This window comes from Lolium perenne, chromosome 3, assembly GCF_019359855.2.
Source record: "Lolium perenne isolate Kyuss_39 chromosome 3, Kyuss_2.0, whole genome shotgun sequence".
NCBI classification, from domain to species: domain Eukaryota; kingdom Viridiplantae; phylum Streptophyta; class Magnoliopsida; order Poales; family Poaceae; genus Lolium; species Lolium perenne.
This window is the reverse complement of record NC_067246.2, coordinates 168,746,315-168,768,438: the sequence shown is the minus strand read 5'-3', so window position 1 is coordinate 168,768,438 and position 22,124 is coordinate 168,746,315.

Here is a 22,124-nt window from a genome sequence, read left to right as displayed (position 1 = left end):
AATTCATGTCTTAACTCAAGAAATAAATTAAAAAGCTCACTAATTTTGTTGTTGTTTTCCATTAAGCCTAACTAGTGAAAATAAAAACAAGAAACAAAAAGATGCAATTGCAGGATCTAAAGGAAATAGCTTCGAGCACTCACACACCGGCAACAATGCTAAATAGCTTAGTAGTCGAAGGATGTGATTACATTTTACCTTACCTCCCCGGCAACGGCGCCAGAAAATAGCTTGATGTCTACGCACGCTTCTATTCCTGTAGACAGTGTTGGGCCTCCAAGAGCAGAGGTTTGTAGAACAGCAGCAAGTTTCCCTTAAGTGAATCACCCAAGGTTTATCGAACTCAGGGAGGTAGAGGTCAAAGATATCCCTCTCAAGCAACCCTGCAATCACGATACAAGAAGTCTCTTGTGTCCCCAACACACCTAATACACTTGTCAGATGTATAGGTGCACTAGTTCGGCGAAGAGATAGTGAAATACAAGTAATATGGATGAATATGAGTGCTAATAGCAATCTGAATAAAATATGGCAGCGAGTAAACATGCAGTGGAACAGTAAATAAATGGAGTTTTGATGTTGGAAACAAGGCCTAGGGATCATACTTTCACTAGTGGACACTCTCAACATTGATCACATAATAAAACCACTCTACACTCTCTTGTTGGATGACAAACACCATTAATTATGTAGGGCTACAAGAGCACCTCAATGCCGGAGTTAACAAGCTCCACAACATTCGATGTTCATATTTAAGTAACCTTAGAGTGCATGATAGACCAACGCAATTATACCGAGTACTAACATAGCATGCACACCATCATCGACAGGCTATGAAAGAGGGAATAGATCACATCAATACTATCATAGTAATAGTTAACTTCATAATCTACAAGAGATCACAATCATAGCTTATACCAAGTACTACATGATGCACACACTGTCAACATTACATCATGGAGGAGGAATAGACTACTTTAATAACATCACTAGAGTAGCACATAGATGATATTCAACTAGATCACAAAGAGAGAGATGAACCACATAGCTACGGTAGAGCCCTCAGCCTCGGGGAGAACTACTCCCTCCTCATCATGGGAGACAACGATGGCGATGAAGATGGCGGTGATGTCGATGGAGATGACTCCAGGGGCAATTCCCCGTCCCGGCAGGGTGCCGGAACAGAGACTTCTATCCCCCCGAATTGGTGTTTCGCGATGGCGGCGGCTCTGGAAGGTTTTCTGGAGTTTCATCAATCGTTGTCGAAGATTTAGGTCACGAGGAGTCTTATAGGCGAAGAGGCGGAGTCGGAGGGGCCACGGGGGTCCCACACACTAGGGGGCGCGCCCCCCTTTGGCCGCGCCCCTGTGGGGTGGGCCCCCCTGGCTCCCCTCTGGCCCCTCTTCGGTGCTCTGGAAGCTTCCGGGAAAAATAAGATATTGGGCGTTGATTTCGTCCGATTCCGAGAATATTTCCTTTGTAGGATTTCTGAAACCAAAAACAGCAGAAAACAGGAACTGGCACTTCGGCATCTCGTCAATAGGTTAGTTCCGGAAAACGCATAAAATCATCATAAAGTGTGAGCAAAACATGTAGGTATTGTCATAAAACAAGCATGGAATATCAGAAATTATAGATACGTTGGAGACGTATCAGTCTTGCTGTAGTGTCGTCCTTAGACGGGGCTACATCATCTCCCCCACCCCCTTGGGAAAGAGTCGTCCTCGACTCTAGTTCTTCCTCATCTCCATGATAGGGTGAGAGGCCCGAGATGTTGAATGTGTTGCTCATAAAATACTTGGATGTTGGTATGCCGATGACGTAGGGGTTGTTGTTGATGCGCTTGAGTACTTTGAAGGATCATCTCCTCTTGGCTTGAGCTTGGAGATGCGTTCATGAGGGAACCTTTAATTTCGTAGGTGTATCCAAACGAGGTCTCCTTCTTCAAATATTCTTTCCTTCTTCTTGGCGTTGAGGCGGGTAGCTTGGCGAAGTACATGCTCTTGGATGGTTGCTCTTGTGTCTTCATGTAGCTTTTTCATGGTGTGGCGCGCTTGTTGAAGTCCATGTTCGTTCTCTCATGAAGAGGTAGTGGGAGGATGTCGAGTGCCGTGGAAGGTTCGAAACCATAGACGATGATGAATGGACTCCTTGATGTTGTGGAGTGCTTGGCACGATTGTAGGCGAACTCCGCGTGGGGGAGGCACTCTTCCCATGACTTCAAAATTTTCTTCACTAGCGTGCGTAGGAGCGTTGAGAGGCTTCGATTCACCACTTCCGTTTGTCCATCCGTTTGCGGATGCGAGGATGACGAAAACAAGAGATTGACTCCATACTTTGCCATGAGTGACTTCCATAGATAACTCATAAACTTGATGTCTCGATCCGACACAATGCTTGCCGTTATTCCGTGTAGGCGAACGACTTCCCTGGAAAACAATGAAGCAATGTGTGAAGCATCATCTGTCTTATGGCATGGTATGAAATGAGCCATTTTAGAGAACCTATCCACTATCACAAAGATTTAGTCATGACCATGTTTTGTTCTTGGCAAGCCTAGTACAAAGTCCATGCTTATATCGAACCAAGGAGCATATGGAATTGGTAAATGTGTGTAAATACCGTAAGGGTTGGTGATAGACTTAGCTTGTAAGCATGTTGTGCAACGGTTGCATTGGCGCTCCACATCTCGCTTCATCTTTGGACAATAGTAATGGGTAGATAGCATGGAGAGCGTCTTGTCGCTTCCAAAGTGTCCCATGAGACCACCTCCATGTGACTCTTGCAAAAGCAACTTACGAAGGGAAGACTCGGGTATGCAAATTTTGTTAGCTTTAAACAAGTAGCCATCATGCAAATAGAAATCATAAAATCCGCATTCAACAGAACACTTTGCAGAGATGGTTCCAAATAAAATATCGGAAGTGTAAAGTTCTTTGATCTTGTCAAGACCCAAAGCATGAAAGTCCAAGCGAGTGAGCAAAAGATTGTTCTTGCGGGAACGAGCATCCGCGGCCACATTTTCTTTTCCCTTTTTGTATTTGATAACATAAGGGAAGGACTCGATAAACTCAACCCACTTAGCATGCCTTTTGTTCAAATTGGTTTTGATTTTCAAATACTTCAAAGACTCTTGATCGGAATGAATGACAAATTCTTTTGGCCAAAGGTAGTGTTGCCAAATTTCAAGAACACGAACCATAGCATAGAGTTCCTTGTCATATATAGGGTAGTTCAGGTGTGCGTCGTCTAACTTCTCGCTATAGTATGCCACGGGTTTTCCATCTTGCAGAAGGACTCCACCAATACCGACTAGACTCGCATCACACTCAATCTCAAAAGTTTTTGCAAAGTTGGGAAGAACAAGAAGTGGTGCCTCGGTAAGGCATTTTTTGAATTCATCAAAAACATTTTGTTGGGCCTTTCCCCACACAAATGGAACATTATTTTTAGTAAGCTCATTCAAAGGGCAAGCAATGGTGCTAAAATGTTTCACAAAGCATCGATAGAAGCTGGCAAGTCCATGGAAACTTCAAACTTGACCAACGGTGGTATGCGTGGGCCAATTATGAATGGCCTCAACCTTCAAATAATACACTTCAATGCCATTGGTGGTGTAGTTTCCTATTCTACGGTACCTCCGAGGAGGGATCCTCATGAGGGGGAGAAGAAGTAGGGGCCATCGGGCGGAGAGTCCTCGGGACGGTGGTACACGATTTACCCAGCTTCAGAACACCTGCACGATGACAGGGCCTACTGCTGCTTGTCTGGAATTATCTGGGCGCTTTCGCGTTGTTACAATGAGTTGTGGTCGTGCCTCTAGGGCTCCCAGGATCCAGCTTATAAAGGCGCCAGGATCTAGGGTTTACACGGAGAGTCCTAGACGGAATACAAGATGCCTAACTACAGAATATTACATTGCCGTGCACGTCAAGGATCCACCTTTCCTTATACGCCGTATTGGATCCGGATACTTCATGGGCCTTCACGGATCCGACTACCTGCATAGGTCGGTTGAGATCCGGCTCCTGTTCCTGGGCTGGACTTCATCCATCTTCTATCAACAATAACTGGGCCGCCCGATGGCCATATGCCACCATCACCATCTGTGGGCCACCCGGGCTTGCCGGATTTAGACCACGTCGTTGATACACCCATAAAGTATACCCACAACAGTAGCCCCCGAAGTTCTTCAAGATTCGTCATTCCTCCGCCTATCTATGTCCGGATCTGAAGAGAATCTCAAAGTGCTTTGATACGTCTCCGACGTATCGATAATTTCTTATGTTCCATGCTTGTTTTATGACAATACCTACATGTTTTGTTCACACTTTATGATGATTTGATGCATTTTCCGGAACTAACCTATTGACGAGATGCCGAAGTGCCAGTTCCTGTTTTCTGCTGTTTTTGGTTTCAGAAATCCTAGTAAGGAAATATTCTCGGAATTGGACGAAATCAACGCCCAAGATCTTAAAATCCCACGAAGCTTCCAGAACACCCGAGAGCCACCAGAGGAGGGCCCTGTGGGCCCCAGATGATAGGCCGGCGCGGCCAGGGGGTGGGCCGCGCCCCCCTACTGTGTCGCCGCCTCGTCGACCTTCCGACTCCGCCTCTTCGCCTATTTAAAGGTCCCTGACCTAAATCTTCGATACGAAAAAAGCCACGGTACGAGAAACCATCCAGAGCCGCCGCCATCTCGAAGCCAAGATCTGGGGGACAGGACTCTCCGTTCCGGCACGCCACCGGGATCAATGTTGAGAGTGTCCACTAGTGAAAGTATAATCCCTAGGCCTTGTTCCTAAATACTGAAATCGCTGCTTGTTTACTGTTTTACTGCATCTGTACTGCCTGCAATATTACCACCATCAACCACACGCCAGTCGTAGCATCAAGCTATTTTCTGGTGCCGTTACTACTGCTCATATACATTCATACCACCTGTATTTCACTATCTCTTCGCCGAACTAGTGCACCTATACATCTGACAAGTGTATTAGGTGTGTTGGGGACACAAGAGACTTCTTGCTTTGTGGTTGCAGGGTTGCATGAGAGGGATATCTTTGACCTCTTCCTCCATGAGTTCGATAAACCTTGGGTGATCCACTTAAGGGAAACTTGCTGCTGTTCTACAAACCTCTGCTCTTGGAGGCCCAACACTGTCTACAAGAATAGAAGCACCCGTAGACATCAAGCACTTTTCTGGCGCCGTTGCCGGGGAGGAAAGGTAAAAGGTACTCACACTCCGGATCTCGGCTACTAAGCTATTTTCCTGCGCCGTTGTAAGTACTCGAAGCTATTTCCTTTAGATCCTGCAATTGCATCTTTTTGTTTCTTGTTTTACACTAGTTTGGCATAATGGAAAGCAACATGGAGCTTTTTATTCTTTTTTCTGAGTTAAGACATGGATGGTTTGATGCGAAAATTAAAAAACCCATGGAACATATTAGTATGAACACTTTGAACACCATTGTTGCTAATGATATGGAAATTTCTAAGCTTGGGGAAGCTGGTTTTGATGAGCATGATATTTTTAGTCCCCAAAGCATTGAGGAGAAAATTTACTTTGATGATACTTTGCCTCCTATTTATGATGATTATAATGATAGTAGTCTTTTGGTGCCGCCTGTTATGGAGGATAAATTTGATTATGATTACAATATGCCTCCTATATTTGATGATGAGAATAATAATGATAGCTACTTTGTTAAATTTGCTCCCGCTCCAACTAATAAAATTGATTATGCTTATGTGGAGAGTAATAATTTTATGCATGAGACTCATGATAAGAATGCTTTATGTGATAGTTATATTGTTGAGTTTGCTCATGATGCTACTGAAAGTTATTATGAGAGAGGAAAATATGGTTGTAGAAATTTTCATGTTACTAAAACACCTCTCTATGTGCTGAAATTTTTGAAGCTACACTTGTTCTATCTTCCTATGCTTGTTACTTTGCTCTTCATGAACTTGTTTATTTACAAGATTCCTTTTCATAGGAAGCATGTTAGGCTTAAATTTGTTTTGAATTTGCTTCTTGATGCTCTCTTTTGGTTCAACTACTATTTCTTGCGAGTACATCATTAAAACTGCTGAGCCCATCTTAATGGCTATAAAGAAAGCACTTCTTGGGAGATAACCCATGTGTTTATTTTACTACAGTAACTTTGTTTTATATTTGTGTCTTGGAAGTTGTTATGACTGTAGCAACCTCTCCTTATCTTTATTTTATTGCATTTTTGTGCCAAGTAAAGTCTTTGATAGCAAGGTTGATACTAGATTTGGATTACTGCGCAGAAACAGATTTCTTGCTGTCACGAATCTGGGCTGAATTCTCTGTAGGTAACTCAGAAAATTCTGCCAATTTATGTGAGTGATCCTCAGATATGTACGCAACTTTCATTCAATTTTAGCATTTTCATTTTAGCAAGTCTGGTGCCTCAATAAAATTCGTCTTTACGGACTGTTCTGTTTTGACAGATTCTGCCTTTTATTTCGCATTGCCTCTTTTGCTATGTGGGATGGATTTCTTTGTTCCATTAACTTCCAGTAGCTTTGAGCAATGTCCGGAAGTGTTAAGAATGATTGTGTCACCTCTGAACATGTGAAAACCCTCTAATGAGTTTGTTTCGAGTTTGGTGTGGAGGAAGTTTTCAAGGGTCAAGAGAGGAGGATGATACAATATGATCAAGAAGAGTGAAAGCTCTAAGCTTGGGGATGCCCCGGTGGTTCATCCCTGCATATTTCAAGAAGACTCAAGCATCTAAGCTTGGGGATGCCCAAGGCATCCCCTTCTTCATCGACAAATTATCAGGTTCCTTCTCTTGAAACTATATTTTTATTCAGTCACATCTTATGTGCTTTACTTGGAGCGTCTGTTTGTTTTTGTTTTTGTTTGAATAAATGCTTGTGTGGGAGAGAGACACGCTCCACTGGTTCATATGAACACATGTGTTCTTAGCTTTTAATTTTCATGGCGAAGGTTGAAACTGCTTCGTTAATTGTTATATGGTTGGAAACGGAAAATGCTACATGTAGTAATTGGTATGATGTCTTGAATAACTTGATACTTGGCAATTGTTGTGCTCATGTTTAAGCTCTTGCATCATATACTTTGCACCTATTAGTGAAGAAATACATAGAGCTTGCTAAAATTTGGTTTGCATAATTGGTCTCTCTAAGGTCTAGATAATTTCTAGTAAGGGTCGAACAACAAGGAAGACGGTGTAGAGTCTTATAATGTTTACAATATGTCTTTTATGTGAGTTTTGCTGTACCAGTTCATACTTGTGTTTGTTCCAAACAACCTTGCTAGCCTAAGCCTTGTATTGAGAGGGAATACTTCTCATGCATCCAAAATCCTTGAGCCAAACACTATGTCATTTGTGTCCACCATACCTACCTACTACATGGTATTTCTCCGCCATTCCAAAGTAAATTGCTTGAGTGCTACCTTTAAAATTTCCATCCTTTATCTTTGCAATATATAGCTCATGGGACAAATAGCCTAAAAACTATTGTGGTATTGAATATGTACTTATGCATTTTATCTCTTATAAGTTGCTTGTTGTGCGATAACCATGTTCCTGGGGACGCCATCAACTACTCTTTGTTGAATATCATGTGAGTTGCTATGCATGTCCGTCTTGTATGAAGTAAGGGCGATTTACCATGAGTTGAATGGTTTGAGCATGCATACTGTTAGAGAAGAACATTGGGCCGCTAACTAAAGCCATGATCCATGGTGGAAGTTTCAGTTTTGGACAAATATCCTCAATCTCATATGATAAAATTAATTGTTGTTGAATACTTATGCATTAAAGAGGAGTCCATTATCTGTTGTCTATGTTGTCCCGGTATGGATGTCTAAGTTGAGAATAATCAAAAGCGAGAAATCCAATGCGAGCTTTCTCCTTAGACCTTTGTACAGGCGGCATAGAGGTACCCCTTTGTGACACTTGGTTAAAACATATGTATTGCGGTGATAATCCAGGTAATCCGAGCTAATTAGGACAAGGTGCGGGCACTATTAGTATACTATGCATGAGGCTTGCAACTTGTAGGATATAATTTACATGATACATATGCTTTATTACTACCGTTGACAAAATTGTTTCTTGTTTTCAAAACCAAAGCTCTAGCACAAATATAGCAATCAATGCTTCCCTCTGCGAAGGGCCTTTCTTTTACTTTTTATGTTGAGTCAGTTCACCTATTTCTCTCCATCTCAAGCAGCAAACACTTGTGTGAACTGTGCATTGATTCCTACATACTTGCATATTGCACTTATTATATTACTTTATGTTGACAATATCCGTGAGATATACATGTTACAAGTTGAAAGCAACCGCTGAAACTTAATCTTCCTTTGTGTTGCTTCAATGCCTTTACTAAGAATTTATTGCTTTATGAGTTAACTCTTATGAAAGACTTATTGATGCTTGTCTTGAAAGTACTATTCATGAAAAGTCTTTGCTATATGATTTAGTTGTTTAATCATTATCTTTACCATTGTCTTGAATCGCTGCATTCATCTCATATGCTTTACAATAGTATGATTAAGATCATGTTGGTAGCATGTCACTTCAGAAATTATCTTTGTTATCGTTTACCTACTCGAGGACGAGTAGGAACTAAGCTTGGGGATGCTGATACGTCTCCGACGTATCGATACTTTCTTATGTTCCATGCTTGTTTTATGACAATACCTACATGTTTTGTTCACACTTTATGATGATTTGATGCATTTTCCGGAACTAACCTATTGACGAGATGCCGAAGTGTCAGTTCCTGTTTTCTGTTGTTTTTGGTTTCAGAAATCCTAGTAAGAAAATATTCTCGGAATTGGACGAAATCAACGCCCAAGATCTTAAAATCCCACGAAGCTTCCAGAACACCCGAGAGCCACCAGAGGAGGGCCCTGTGGGCCCCAGATGATAGGCCGGCGCGGCCAGGGGGTGGGCCGCGCCCCCCTACTGTGTCGCCGCCTCGTCGACCTTCCGACTCCGCCTCTTTGCCTATTTAAAGGTCCCTGACCTAAATCTTCGATACGGAAAAAGCCACGGTACGAGAAACCATCCAGAGCCGCCGCCATCGCGAAGCCAAGATCTGGGGGACAGGACTCTCTGTTCCGGCACGCCACCGGGACGGGGAAGTGCCCCCGGAAGGCTTCTCCATCGACACCGCTGTCATCTCCACCGCCATCTTCATCACCGCTGCTGTCTCCCATGAGGAGGGAGTAGTTCTCCATCGAGGCTAAGGGCTGTACCGGTAGCTATGTGATTAATCTCTCTCCCTATGTACTTCAATACAATAATCTCATGAGCTGCCTTACATGATTGAGATTCATATGATGATGCTTGTAATCTAGATGTCATTATGCTAGTCAAGTGGGTTTTACTTATGTGATCTCCGGAGACTCCTTGTCCCACGTGTGTAAAGGTGACAGTGTGTGCACCGTGTGGGTCTCTTAGGCTATATTTCACAGAATACTTATTCACTGTTATGAATAGCATAGTGAAGTGCTTATTTATATCTCTTTATGATTGCAATGTGTTTTGTATCACTATTCATCTATGTGCTACTCTAGTGATGTTATTAAAGTACTCTATTCCTCCTGCACGGTGTAAAGGTGACAGTGTGTGCATCGTGTAGTACTTGGCGTAGGTTATGATTGTAATCTCTTGTAGATTATGAAGTTAATTATTGCTATGATAGTATTGATGTGATCTATGCCTCCTTCATAGTGTGATGGTGACAGTGTGCATGCTATGTTAGTACTTGGTTTAGTTGTGTTGATCTATCGTGCACTCTAAAGGTTATTTAAACATGAATATCGAATATTGTGGAGCTTGTTAACTCCGGCATTGAGGGTTCGTGTAATCCTACACAATTAGTGGTGTTCATCATCCAACAAGAGAGTGTAGAGTATAGCATTTATCTATTCTGTTATGTGATCAATGTTGAGAGTGTCCACTAGTGAAAGTATAATCCCTAGGCCTTGTTCCTAAATACTGAAATCGCTGCTTGTTTACTGTTTTACTGCATCTGTACTGCCTGCAATATTACCACCATCAACCACACGCCAGTCGTAGCATCAAGCTATTTTCTGGTGCCATTACTACTGCTCATATACATTCATACCACCTGTATTTCACTATCTCTTCGCCGAACTAGTGCACCTATACATCTGACAAGTGTATTAGGTGTGTTGGGGACACAAGAGACTTCTTGCTTTGTGGTTGCAGGGTTGCATGAGAGGGATATCTTTGACCTCTTCCTCCCTGAGTTCGATAAACCTTGGGTGATCCACTTAAGGGAAACTTGCTGCTGTTCTACAAACCTCTGCTCTTGGAGGCCCAACACTGTCTACAAGAATAGAAGCACCCGCAGACATCAAGCTTCCAAAACTTTATCGTTTCCAACTTCATTCAACCGGAAATCATTCGTTCTTTTGTAACGGTAACTTAGCAGATTTTTCGCCCACGTCGCACATAACTTCCCCTTTTCCCGCGCTGAATTTTCGGATCTGCGGATCTCTAGCCAGAAATTTCGGAGGCATGCAGTTAGGTCACCACTACGTCCATTTCACCGCTTTTGACCTAAGACACGTGGCGATCATCCAATGGTGCGACCGTTCCGTTCCCACCGTAGGATCCGACTCATGAATCTCTGCACGAGGCCTATAAATACCCCATTCGCACGGTTAGTTTCACTTTTTCACCGCACCTCACCACTTCGTCTTCTTCCTCGCGCCAGCGCCGCCCGTTAGATCTCACTCTGGCGAACTCCTTCCCGGAAAACTTCGAGCGCCGCTACTTCATGGCCTTCCTCGACCCGAGTTGCCCGTGTTTGACTGGGAATTCGTCTCCGCTGCCGATTTGTGGTCTCATTGTAGGCCTGCACGTCAAGTCCGCGACCTTCTTCCTCGCCGGCGTCATGGGGAATCGCCACGCCATTGCCGGTAAGTCCACCGGACTTGTAGAAGATAGACTTTAGTGAGATCAAGCTTCCTGAGTTTTTACCATATGCATGCAGCCGGAAACATGTCCACTAGTTCACCTAGGTTCACTGGTAGCTCTCCGAATAGCCCACCACCAAACTCAACGGAAGCAAACTTTGTTGAGCCCTTAGCATTCCTTCCACCCAATATTTCCGATACTAGGCTAGCTCAACCTTACTCTGCCTCTTCCAGCAATATTCTCGGTCGGATCCCAACTTTTGAAGAAATCCAAGCGGAGCTAGAAGGGCAAGCTAGGATGGCTGCTAAGGTTCTGGAGGCGGATCAAAAGAAAGGATCGAAGGCCCGAAACCGTGAAGGGGAGAAGGGTCAATTGTGGCCTAGCAAGGTTACTGATTCGGAACTAAGAGCCTTCGAAAAGGAAGGTCTCATAGCTCCGGATACCTAGAGTTTCAATAAAGACTCCAGCACTCCGACCCCAGAGCCTGACGAACGTGTCTTCACCAAAGCTTGGGTGGAGCGCGGTCTTTCTCTTCCTCCTTCTGAATTCTTCCTATCGGTACTTGACACATATGGTCTCCAACCACATAATATCTGTCCGAACTCCTTCCTCCTCCTCTCCAATTTTGCAACTCTCTGCGAAGGCTATCTCGGAGTCCGACCGGCCATCCGCCTCTGGCAGTTTTCCTATAGAGTGAAGAAGGAGACCAAGGACAAGGCTATGGTCAATTGCGGAAGCATCACTTTCGTGCTCCGCACCAAGAGTATCTTTCCGACTCTTGCCTCCTATGAGTCCGTCTGGTACTGGAATGCCGAATGGTTCTATGTCAAGAATATCTCTGTTCCAGGCATCCATGATGGTCTTCCCGCCTTTGCCAACAAGCCTCCGGAGGAACTCGCTAGCTGGAGTTTCATCCCTGCCATTGCCTAGTATCCGGAACTAGACAAGATGTCCTGTAGGATCTCCTGTTTGGTCCATGATGGTTTAACCGGAATGGACCTAACCTTGAGCTGGTTAACCCGTCGGATCCAGCCGCTAAAGTTCAACAAGCGTCTGATCTGCGAATACTCCAGGGTCGACGATCAGCTGCGGGTGACCAAAGATAACATGCCGACGGATTCTCTGAACAAGAGGATCCGGACACTCGTGAAGCTTACCCGGGGCCAGGAGGTCCCGAAGATCAACAAGGACATGTACATCAACAACAAGTGCCCTCCGGTGCGTTTTCTCACTTAGTCATTTTGCTTCTTTTCGGAATGTTCTAACTTCTTCAACGCTTCCTCTATTAGCTCAATTCTTTGGCGGAGGATAGTTTCAGAGATGTATTCTGCCTTCCCACTGGCGCCGGAAAGGCGGAGGAGGATCCGGAGGAAGAAGACGAAGGGGAGAGCAAATTCCCAAGAAGAAGGTTGCCACTCGTGCTCCAAAACGTCCCCGCACCAAGGTTTCTGGCACTGATACCGGAACCAGCGGCGAGGCCTCCGCCAAAAAGGCAAAGACCACAGCTCCTCCACGCCTCGACTCCAAGAAGGCGGAGCGCTCCCGCATCAAGCTGCTGGCACAGCCGGAAAAGGGTCTCGCCCGCAGCTTCCCGGAGCCACTTAAGTGTTCCGAAATACAAACTCTTAGTTGTGAAGCTAAAACTTATCGCTTATGTCTTTTATTTACTTGGTGCATGAACCAGAAGATCACCGCTTCATGGGTTAGCACCCAGAAGCCCATCAACAGATTCCTGAAGACATCTCCGGCCATTGGCCCTGCCACTCCAGTTCCGCCAAGTACCTCTAACACTGCTCCCCAACCTACTTCGCCCAAAGCTCACCCCACTCCTGATCCCGGCGCCGAAACTCAGGTGGAAGTAATTCCAGTGAGAAGCAGGAAAGGAGACGGAAGCTGCTCCACCACAAAGCGAGCTGCTCCTGAGGGAGCTCAAGATAAGGGTCCAGAGGAGGCGGAAGTCACTTCTGCAGATAAGGCTGAAGCTGTGGCTAAGGATGCCATCGTATTTCCGACCAACTTCGGTGATCCTTCTGATCTTTATGCCACGCCCAAGGCGTACTCCACCACGCTCTTCAGCAAGCTTACGGAGGCGGAGAAGTGGGAGCTCGAGCAAGATCTGCTGAACTCCATGCTACACAACGCATAGGGTAAAGCTGATGTTGAATGTTCCAAAATTGAAAATCACAAAAGGGAGATCAGCGAGTTCTTCGACCAACTTCTCTGCAAGCGCGAGGTAAGCCAATCTTCCCAGTAGCCCCCAAGTATCTAGGCGGAAACTAATCGTAGTTTGCTCCTTGATACTTTTGAGTAAACTATCCTGAGAAATTTTAGAGTGTCGTGGTAGCCCCCAAGCGTCATGGTGGAAAACTTTTCGGCAATGATGCTTCGAAAAGATCTACACTTTGTTATATGCAATCGGAACTTATCCTTATTTTTCACTGCCTTAGGAACAACAAGCGCTGCACTATGAGCTCCACAAGAATATCTCTCTACAGCGTCGTGTTACCCTTGGCCAGGCGGATCAAATTCACGATGCTAAAGAGAAGATTGTGGACCTGGAAAAAATGCTAGCGGAACCCAAGGTATGTCTCTGACCAAACTGTCATTATTCCAATCTTCCGACTTTGAACTTAGATTTTTTTTATTTTGAATAGGTGCATCTACCTCTCTAGCCACGGCATCCTCCGAGCTTGAGAACCCGCACTCCGCTGACAAAGACCTAGAGTCAAAGCTGAAGGAGGCAGAAGAAAAGCGGGAGCTTGCTGAGAACCAACTGGCTGAGAAGAACTCGGAGTTTATCAGAGAAAAGGCTGATCTGGTAGAAAAGCAAAAGAGGGACGACACTACTCTTAAAAGCCTCCGAGAAGAAGTCCAAACACTCCGGTCTTACACGACGAAAGCAGAGCAAGGTTGGGGCCTGCTGAAATCTGATGTCATGGGTTTATATCCGAAGCCCAAAATCAAAAAAGTTCTCCGTAACCCTGAGTGCCGACTAACGCTGATCAATTTGTGATTTTACAGAACCACTTGGATATGATGAGGCCCAGCGTGAGATGTTTCCGCGTGATGACTTGATCCGGCTGGCCGGAGACGATTGCAGGGATTTAATCTCAGCTTGTTGCAAGATCTGCCACAACCTGGCGTTCAAGGACAGCCGGACCTGGGACGTCCGCGAACTTATCCAGAAAATGGATGTCCTACCAGAACTGACTGTCGATCTCCAAGCCTCTTGAGCCCGAGGCGCTGCCCAGATGTCCTTGGCAATGTGCTTAGCTCGTGCTCCGACCCTCAACATTGACGTGGCCACTGCTGGTATTCCTCCGGATGCGGATCCGAATGCACTCTTGGATGCTTGCAGTGGTAACGTCACCCGGATCGCACGACGCATTCGTCACGATGAATTCTATGACAAGGTTGTGCTTCCTGTTGACGAACCTCTCGAAGCGGAGCTTGAGAAGGAACGTGAAGCGGAGGCGTGGCATGCCGGATCCGAAGACGGAAGCCAATTCACCTAGACCAACTCCAAGGAAGCCGAGAAGAACAAGAATGATGAGGGCGCTTCTTCTTCGGCTAAGGAAGAGAGCAATGATGATGATGTTTCTTCTCCGGCTAAGGAAGCGGAAAGGAGTAAAGCACAAGCTGATGAAGGTCATTCTTCTCCAGCCAAGGAGAAGTAAAAAAATTGTTCCTGCGGGAAAATTAAACACTGCATCATTTTGGCCCCTTCGAGGGTTTGTAATATAACTTAAATATTTTTAAGTAGCTAGGACAAAATGAGTGCATGGGCGGAAAAACTTATCCTTCTATCCATTTAATTATATATGCATGTTTCGTTATTTGAAATCAAGTGCTAGTTTCTAAGTTTTCTGGCTTGCTTATTTGACCTTCCACGAGCCGGAAGACCTTTAGCCGGAAAATGCTCGCCGACAGCGACGAAGCCCAATGGCAATCCGTCAATAACCACGGAAACAAGCCCCCAGTCGAGGTACCGGAAATCTCTACCAGGAATCCATAAGTTCGCAACAAAAAACTTATCCACCAGAAAACTTACGCTTACATCCTAAAGGACGATTTTGAAAATGACAACTTTTATACACGCCTAGGCGGAAACATCCAGCTCTGCGGTTTTAGTCGGAAAATATACACGATCCAAAAATGAACAACTAAAGAAGGTAAAAGACTCAAAGAGTGAACCATATGCTATATTTCATTGATCATGTATCATAACTATTACAAAGTATGTAGTGCAAAAATTGTTAAGTGTGGAAAGGACGTAGTTGTGCTATATTCCAGGGAAGGTCTATTTCATCGTATATGTCACCCGGATCCTCCCTCTTGCGTTTCCTGTACCAATTGTCAGGTCTATCTTTTAACTCGCGAAAATCAACGAGGTAGTAAGATCCATTGTGCATCACTTTGCTGACGACAAAAGGTCCTTCCCAAGGAGATTGTAGCTTATGTTCTTTCACCTGCCGAAGGCGGAGGACCAAGTCACCTTCCTTAAACGAGCGGTTGCGAACTCGACGACTATGCTAGCGTCGGAGTTTCTGCTGGTAAATGGTGGAGCGTTGGTCAGCCAAATTTCGAGCTTCTTCGATCAAGTCCACATATAGCTGTCGAACCTCGTCAGTAGTTTCTTCATTGTAGGCGGAAACTCGCGGGGAATCATGGATGATGTTGGAGGGGAGCACAGCTTCAGATCCATATACTAGGAAGAAAGGCGTAAATCCAGTCGATCTGTTAGGGGTAGTTCATAAACTCCACAGAACAGAATCTAACTCCTTAGCCCAGGCTCCGGCTGCTCGTCGTAGCGGTTCTTCAACGCGAGGTTTGACTCCGGCTAGTATGAGGCCATTGGTCGCTCGACCTCACTACAAGAAAAGTTGCCATGGCCGACGAAGTTGAAGTCGCGCCGTGGTTGCTGGTGCACCATGGCCGACGATTTTTTGTCTCACCGTGGTGGATGTCAAAACTTTTTTTTCTCGTTTTTGAGGCCACCTAGCCCGACGAAAACGTCCAAAACGTCGCGTATGGTGGCCCGGGACGTGGTGCATCACGAATTCTCGGGTTCGCCGACCGAGTCAACGCAAATCCGCACCGCCCAGGGATGTAGGGCCCATATGGCAGCCTCTCTAGCATTTTTTTCCGATCGCGTCATCTCGTTCAACGCTCTCCGATCAAGCCATTTACGATGCAAGATCGTGGGTCCCGCATGTCATCCTCTATGAACGAAAATTCTTTCTTTTCTTGGATTTTTTGACCCCCTGATCTCTGGCTACTTCCTTTTTCTTTTGATCCCGTGCCGCCTTGGAAACGTTGAGACCACTGCTGCTAAATGGGACCCGCATGTCATCCTCTATGTGCAATCAACTTTCTTTCCTTGGAGTTTTTTTGGCACCTCATATTTGGTCACTTGCCTTTTTCTTTCGGTCCCGTGCCGCCTCTCAAACGGTAATACCACTGCTGCTAAATGGGACCCGCATGTCATCCTCTATGTACTATAAAATTTTCTTTTCTTGGATTCTTTTTGGCACCTGATATTTGGTCACTTGCATTTTTCTTTCGATCCCGTGCCGCCTCTCAAATGGTGATACCGCTGCTGCTAAATGGGACCCGCATGTCATCCTCTATGTACTATAAAACTCTCTTTTCTTGGATTTTTTTGGCACCTGATATTTGGTCACTTGCCTTTTTCTTTCGATCCCGTGCCGCCTCTCAAACGGTGATACCGCTGCTGCTAAATGGGACCCGCATGTCATCCTCTATGTACTATAAAACTTTCTTTTCTTGGATTCTTTTTGGCACCTGATATTTGGTCACTTGCCTTTTTCTTTCGATCCCGTGCCGCCTCACAAACGGTGATACCGCTGCTGCTAAATGGGACCCGCATGTCATCCTCTATGTACAATGAAGTTTCTTTTCTTGAATTATTTTTGGCTCCTGATATTTGGTCACTTGCCTTTTTCTTTCGATCTCATGCCACGTTTAAAACGTTGAGGAACCTGCTGGCTCATGGGACCCGCATGTCATCCTCTATGTATTATAAAAGTTATTTTTCTTGGTTTTTTTTCACCCTCTGATTTTTGGCTATTTCTTTTTTCTTTTGATCCCCTGCCGCCTTTGAAACGTTGAGTAAGCTGCTGGCTCATAGGTCCCACATGTCAGCATGTATGAACGATAAAGCTTTCCTTTCTTGGAGTTGTTTTTGACCACCTAATTTCTGGCTACTTTCTTTTACTTTTGATCTCAAGCCGCATTTGAAACGTTGGGACCGCTGCTGCAAATGGGACCCGCATGTCATCCTTTATGTACTATAAAAGTTTCTTTTCTTGGATTATTTTTCACCCTCTGATTTTTGGTCACTTGCCTTTTTCTTTTGATCTCATGCCGCCTTTGAAAACGTTGAGGAACTTGCTGGCTCATGGGACCCGCATGTCATCCTCTATGTACTATAAAAGTTTCTTTTCTTGGATTTTTTACCCTATGATTTTTCGGCTATTTCCTTTTTCTTTTGATCCCCTGCCGCCTTGGAAACGTTGAGTAAGCTACTGACTCATGGGACCCACATGTCATCCTCTATGTACAATCAACTTTCTTTTTTCTTTTGATCTCAAGCCGCATTTGAAGCGTTGAGACCGCAGCTGCTAAATGGGACCCGCATGTCATCCTCTATGTACCATAAAGTTTCTTTTCTTGGATTATCTTTGGCTCCTGATATTTTGTCACTTGCCTTTTTCTTTCGATCTCATGCCGCCTTTGAAACGTTGAGTAAGCTGCTGGCTCATGGGTCCCGCATGTCATCCTCTTCGAATAATAAAAGTTTCCTTTCTTGGAGTTATTGTTGACCCCTAATTTCTGGCTACTTTCTTTTTCTTTTGATCCCCTGCTGCTTTTGAAACGTTGAGGATTTTGCTGGCTCATGGGTCCCACATGTCAGCCTCTATGAACAATAAACCTTTCCTTTCCTGGAGTTATTTTGACCTGTAATTTCTGTCTATTTGCCTTTCTTTTAAATCTTTTGTCGCCTTGGAAACGTTGAGGATGCTGCTGCCTCATGGGTCGCGCATGTCATCCTCTCAGAACGATAAATGTTTCTTTTTTTAATTTTTTTACCAACTGATTTTTGGTTTATTTTTTCTTTCGATCCTCTGCCGTCTTTAAAATGTTGACGATGCTGCTGGCTAATGGGTCCCCGATGTCAGCCTCCCCGTACAAAACATGTGATATCTTGATTATTTTGCAGACAATAAACAGTGTATTTCGCTCAGAGCTATTGCAAACGGAAAAAATAAATCTTTATTTTTAAATAAACAAACTTATATGTTGAATCTCCTTGTTTTTTTGCGAAGCATAGGACTTTCCTATTTTGGATAGTTCGAAGGCCCAGACGGCCAAATGCAGCCCAATTGAAATCTTTCTTTTCTTGGATTTTTTTGACCCACTGATTTCTGGCTACTTCCTTTTTTTTGGTCCAGTGCCGCCTTGGAAACGTTGAGAACGCTGCCGCTAAATGGGACCCGCATGTCATCCTCTATGTACAATAATTTCTTTTCTTGGATTATTTTTGGCTCCTGATATTTTTCACTTGCCTTTTCTTTCCATCTCATGCCGACTTCGAAACGCTGAGACCGCTGCTGCAAAATGGGACCCGCATGTCATCCTCTATGTACAATAAAATTACTTTTCTTGGATTATTATTTTTGGCTCCTGATATTTGGTCACTTGCCTTTCTCTTTTGATCTCATGCCACCTTTGAAACATTGAGAAACCTGCTGGCTCATGGGACCCGCATGTCATCCTCTATGCACTAAAAAAGTTTATTTTCTTGGATTTTTTTCACCCTCTGATTTTTGGCTATTTCCTTTTTCTTTTGATCCCCTGCTGCCTTGGAAACGTTGAGTAAGCTGCTGACTAATGGGACCCGCATGTCATCCTCTATGTATAATCAACTTTCTTTTCTTGGATTTATTTTTGACCCCCTAATTTCTGGCTACTTTCTTTTTCTTTTGATCTCAAGCCGCATTTGAAACGTTGGGACCGCTGCTGCAAAATGGGACCCGCATGTCATCCTCTATGTACTATAAAAGTTTATTTTTGGCGATTTCCTTTTTTTCTTTTGATCCCCTGCCGCCTTGGAAACGTTGAGTAAGCTGCTGACTCATGGGACCCGCATGTCATCCTCTGATAGGGCAAAGGTGGCCGATCTTTCGATGAGACATGGATAGATCGATTTGTTGGTGGAGTCCGTGCTTGACGATCCGACTACACATGCAAAGCTCGTGTGCCAATGCAATCGCTAGGACAATCTCCGGGAGTTACTGATCTTGAGGATGCGTGATCAGCCTGACCAGCGAGGGTCTTAATTCCTACCTGAAATAGAGAACAAGTAAGAACTAATATTGCAATCAGAATATTGTGGATGAAGGATGAAAGCTTTATTGAAAAATGTGGGATTCCGTATAGTCGGTCTTGTTCTGGGCGTTGGCCTCAAAAGAAGTACACGAGAGTTGCAGCAATGGCTAACTTTTAGTCTAATCAAAATCCGAGTCTAAACGTGACGGCTATGGGGGTATTTAAAGGAGGAAAAGGTGGGGTTTCGGCCAGCCATCCATATGGTGGCCGAACCAAACCCTAGAAGGCCTTCCCCCCTTCAATACGGACTCTAAAAAGTGGCCGACTTAATTCCTGCGAAAATAACATGGGTCTGGCCCAAAACTAAAGGTGATGCAGCACCATAACATGCTATGGACGAAATTATGAAGTGGGAAACTCTATATTTCGTCCATGTCTTCATCTCTTCTTATGGTGGCTTCAAAGTTCTGAAATCTCCACTTGCAGCGTCATCTTCAATCCTCAAATGCTTGCTGCCATCTCCTCCATGCGTGATCATGCTCCAATGCTTGTCCTCCTCATCCATGCTTGGTCCATCATTCCTAAGAGTAACAAACATATCTGATTTAGGCAGCATCATATTCTCATGTATGTGAGGAATAGTTCCAAGAAATGAAAGTACCTGATAGTTAAGTTGTTTGGCACGAGCTCGAGTGATTGGTCCTTGTATTTGTGTGGCTGTAGGTACAGCGGTTGTATCAAGAGATGGGATGTCCTCATCATCCTCTATGTACAATCAACTTTCTTTTTTTGTAGTTTATTTTTGACCCCCTAATTTCTGGCTACTTCCTTTTTCTTTCGATCCCCTGCAGCCTTTGAAACGTTGATGATGCTGCTACCTCATGGTCCCGCATGTCAGCCTCTCAGAACGAAAAATGTTTCTTTTCATGGATTTTTTTACCAACTGATTTTTGGTTTATTTTTTCTTTCGATCCCCTGCCGCCTTTAAAACGTTGATGACCCTGCCGGCTCATGGGAACCCAATGTCAGCCTCCCGGTACAAGAAACATGTGATATCTTTATTATTTTTACAGACAATAAACAGTGTATTTCGCTCTGAGCTAGCAAACGGATAAATTAGATCATTATTTTTACATAAACAAACTCATATGTTGAATCTCCTTGTTTTTTTTGTTTTTGCGGAACATAGGACTTTCCTGTTTTGGAGTGGGCTGAAATCGTACGAGTCAAAAGGCGTCCAACAGGATAGTTCGAAGGCCCATATGGCCAGCCCAATTAAAATATTTCTTTTCTTGTATTTTTTGACCCCATGATTTCTACCTACTTCCGTTTTCTTTTGGTCCTGTGCCGCCTTGGCAACATCGAGACCGCTGCTGCAAAATGGGACCCGCATGTCATCCTCTATGCACAATAAAAGTTTCTTTCGTGGATTATTTTTGGCCCCTGATATTTGTCACTTGCCTTTTTCTTTCTATCTCATGCCAACTTCTAAACGTTGAGAACGCTGCTGCAAAATGGGACCCGCATGTCATCCTCTATGTAGAATAAACGTTTTTTCTTGGATTATTTTTGGGACATGATATTTGGCACTTGCCTTTTTCTTTCGGTATCATGCCGCCTCTGAAACGTTGAGGAAGCTGCTGGCTCGTGGGTCCCGCAAGTCATCCTCTATGTAGAATAAAAGTTTCCTTTCTTGGAATTATATTTACCCCTGATTGATGGCTACTTCCTTTTTCTTTTGATCCCGTGTTGCCTTGGAAACGTTGAGACCGCTGCTGCAAAATGGGACCCGCATGTCATCCTCTATGTACAATAAAGTTTCTTTTCTTGGATTATTTTCGGCTCCTGATATTTGGTCACTTCCTTTTCTTTCGATCACGTGCCCCCTTGGAAACGTGAAGACCACTGCTGAAAAATGGGACCCGCATGTCATACTCTATGTACAATAAAGTTTCTTTTCTTGGATTATTTTTGGCTACTGATGTTTTGGCACTTGCCATTTTCTTTCGATCTCATGCCGCCTTTGAAACATTGAGACCGCTAATACGTCTCAAACGTATCTATAATTTCTTATGTTCCATGCTAGTTTTATGACAATACTCACATGATTTATATACACTTTATATCATTTTGATGCATTTTCCGGCACTAACCTATTAACAAGATGCCGAAGCGCCAGTTCCTGTTTTCTGCTGTTTTTGGTTTCAGAAATCCTACACAGGAAATATTCTTGGAATTGGACGAAACAAAAGCCCACGGTCTTATTTTCCACGGAGCCTTCCTGAAGTCCGAAGAGGAGACGAAGAGGGGCGACGAGGCGGCCATACCCAAGGGGGCGCGGCCCCATCCCTGGCCACGCCGCCTTATGGGGTGGGCCCCTCGGGCGTCCCCCGACTCTGCCCCTTCGCCTATATAATCTCTCCATCGGGAAAACCCTAGTACCGAGAGCCACGATACGAGAAAACATACTGAGACGCCGCCGCCGTCAACCTCATCTCGGGAGGTTCTGAAGATCGCCTCCAGGACCCTGCCGGAGAGGGGAATCATCACCGGAGGGATCTACATCACCATGCCCGCCTCCGGACTGTTGTGTGAGTAGTTCATACTTGGACTATGGGTCCATAGCAGTAGCTAGATGGTTGTCTTCTCCTCTTGTGCTATCATGTTTAGATCTTGTGAGCTTCCTATCATGATCAAGATCATCTATTTGTAATGCTACATGTTGTGTTTGTTGGGATCCGATGAATATGGAATACTATGTCAAGTTGATTATTGATCTATCATATATGTGTTGTTTATGATCTTGCATGC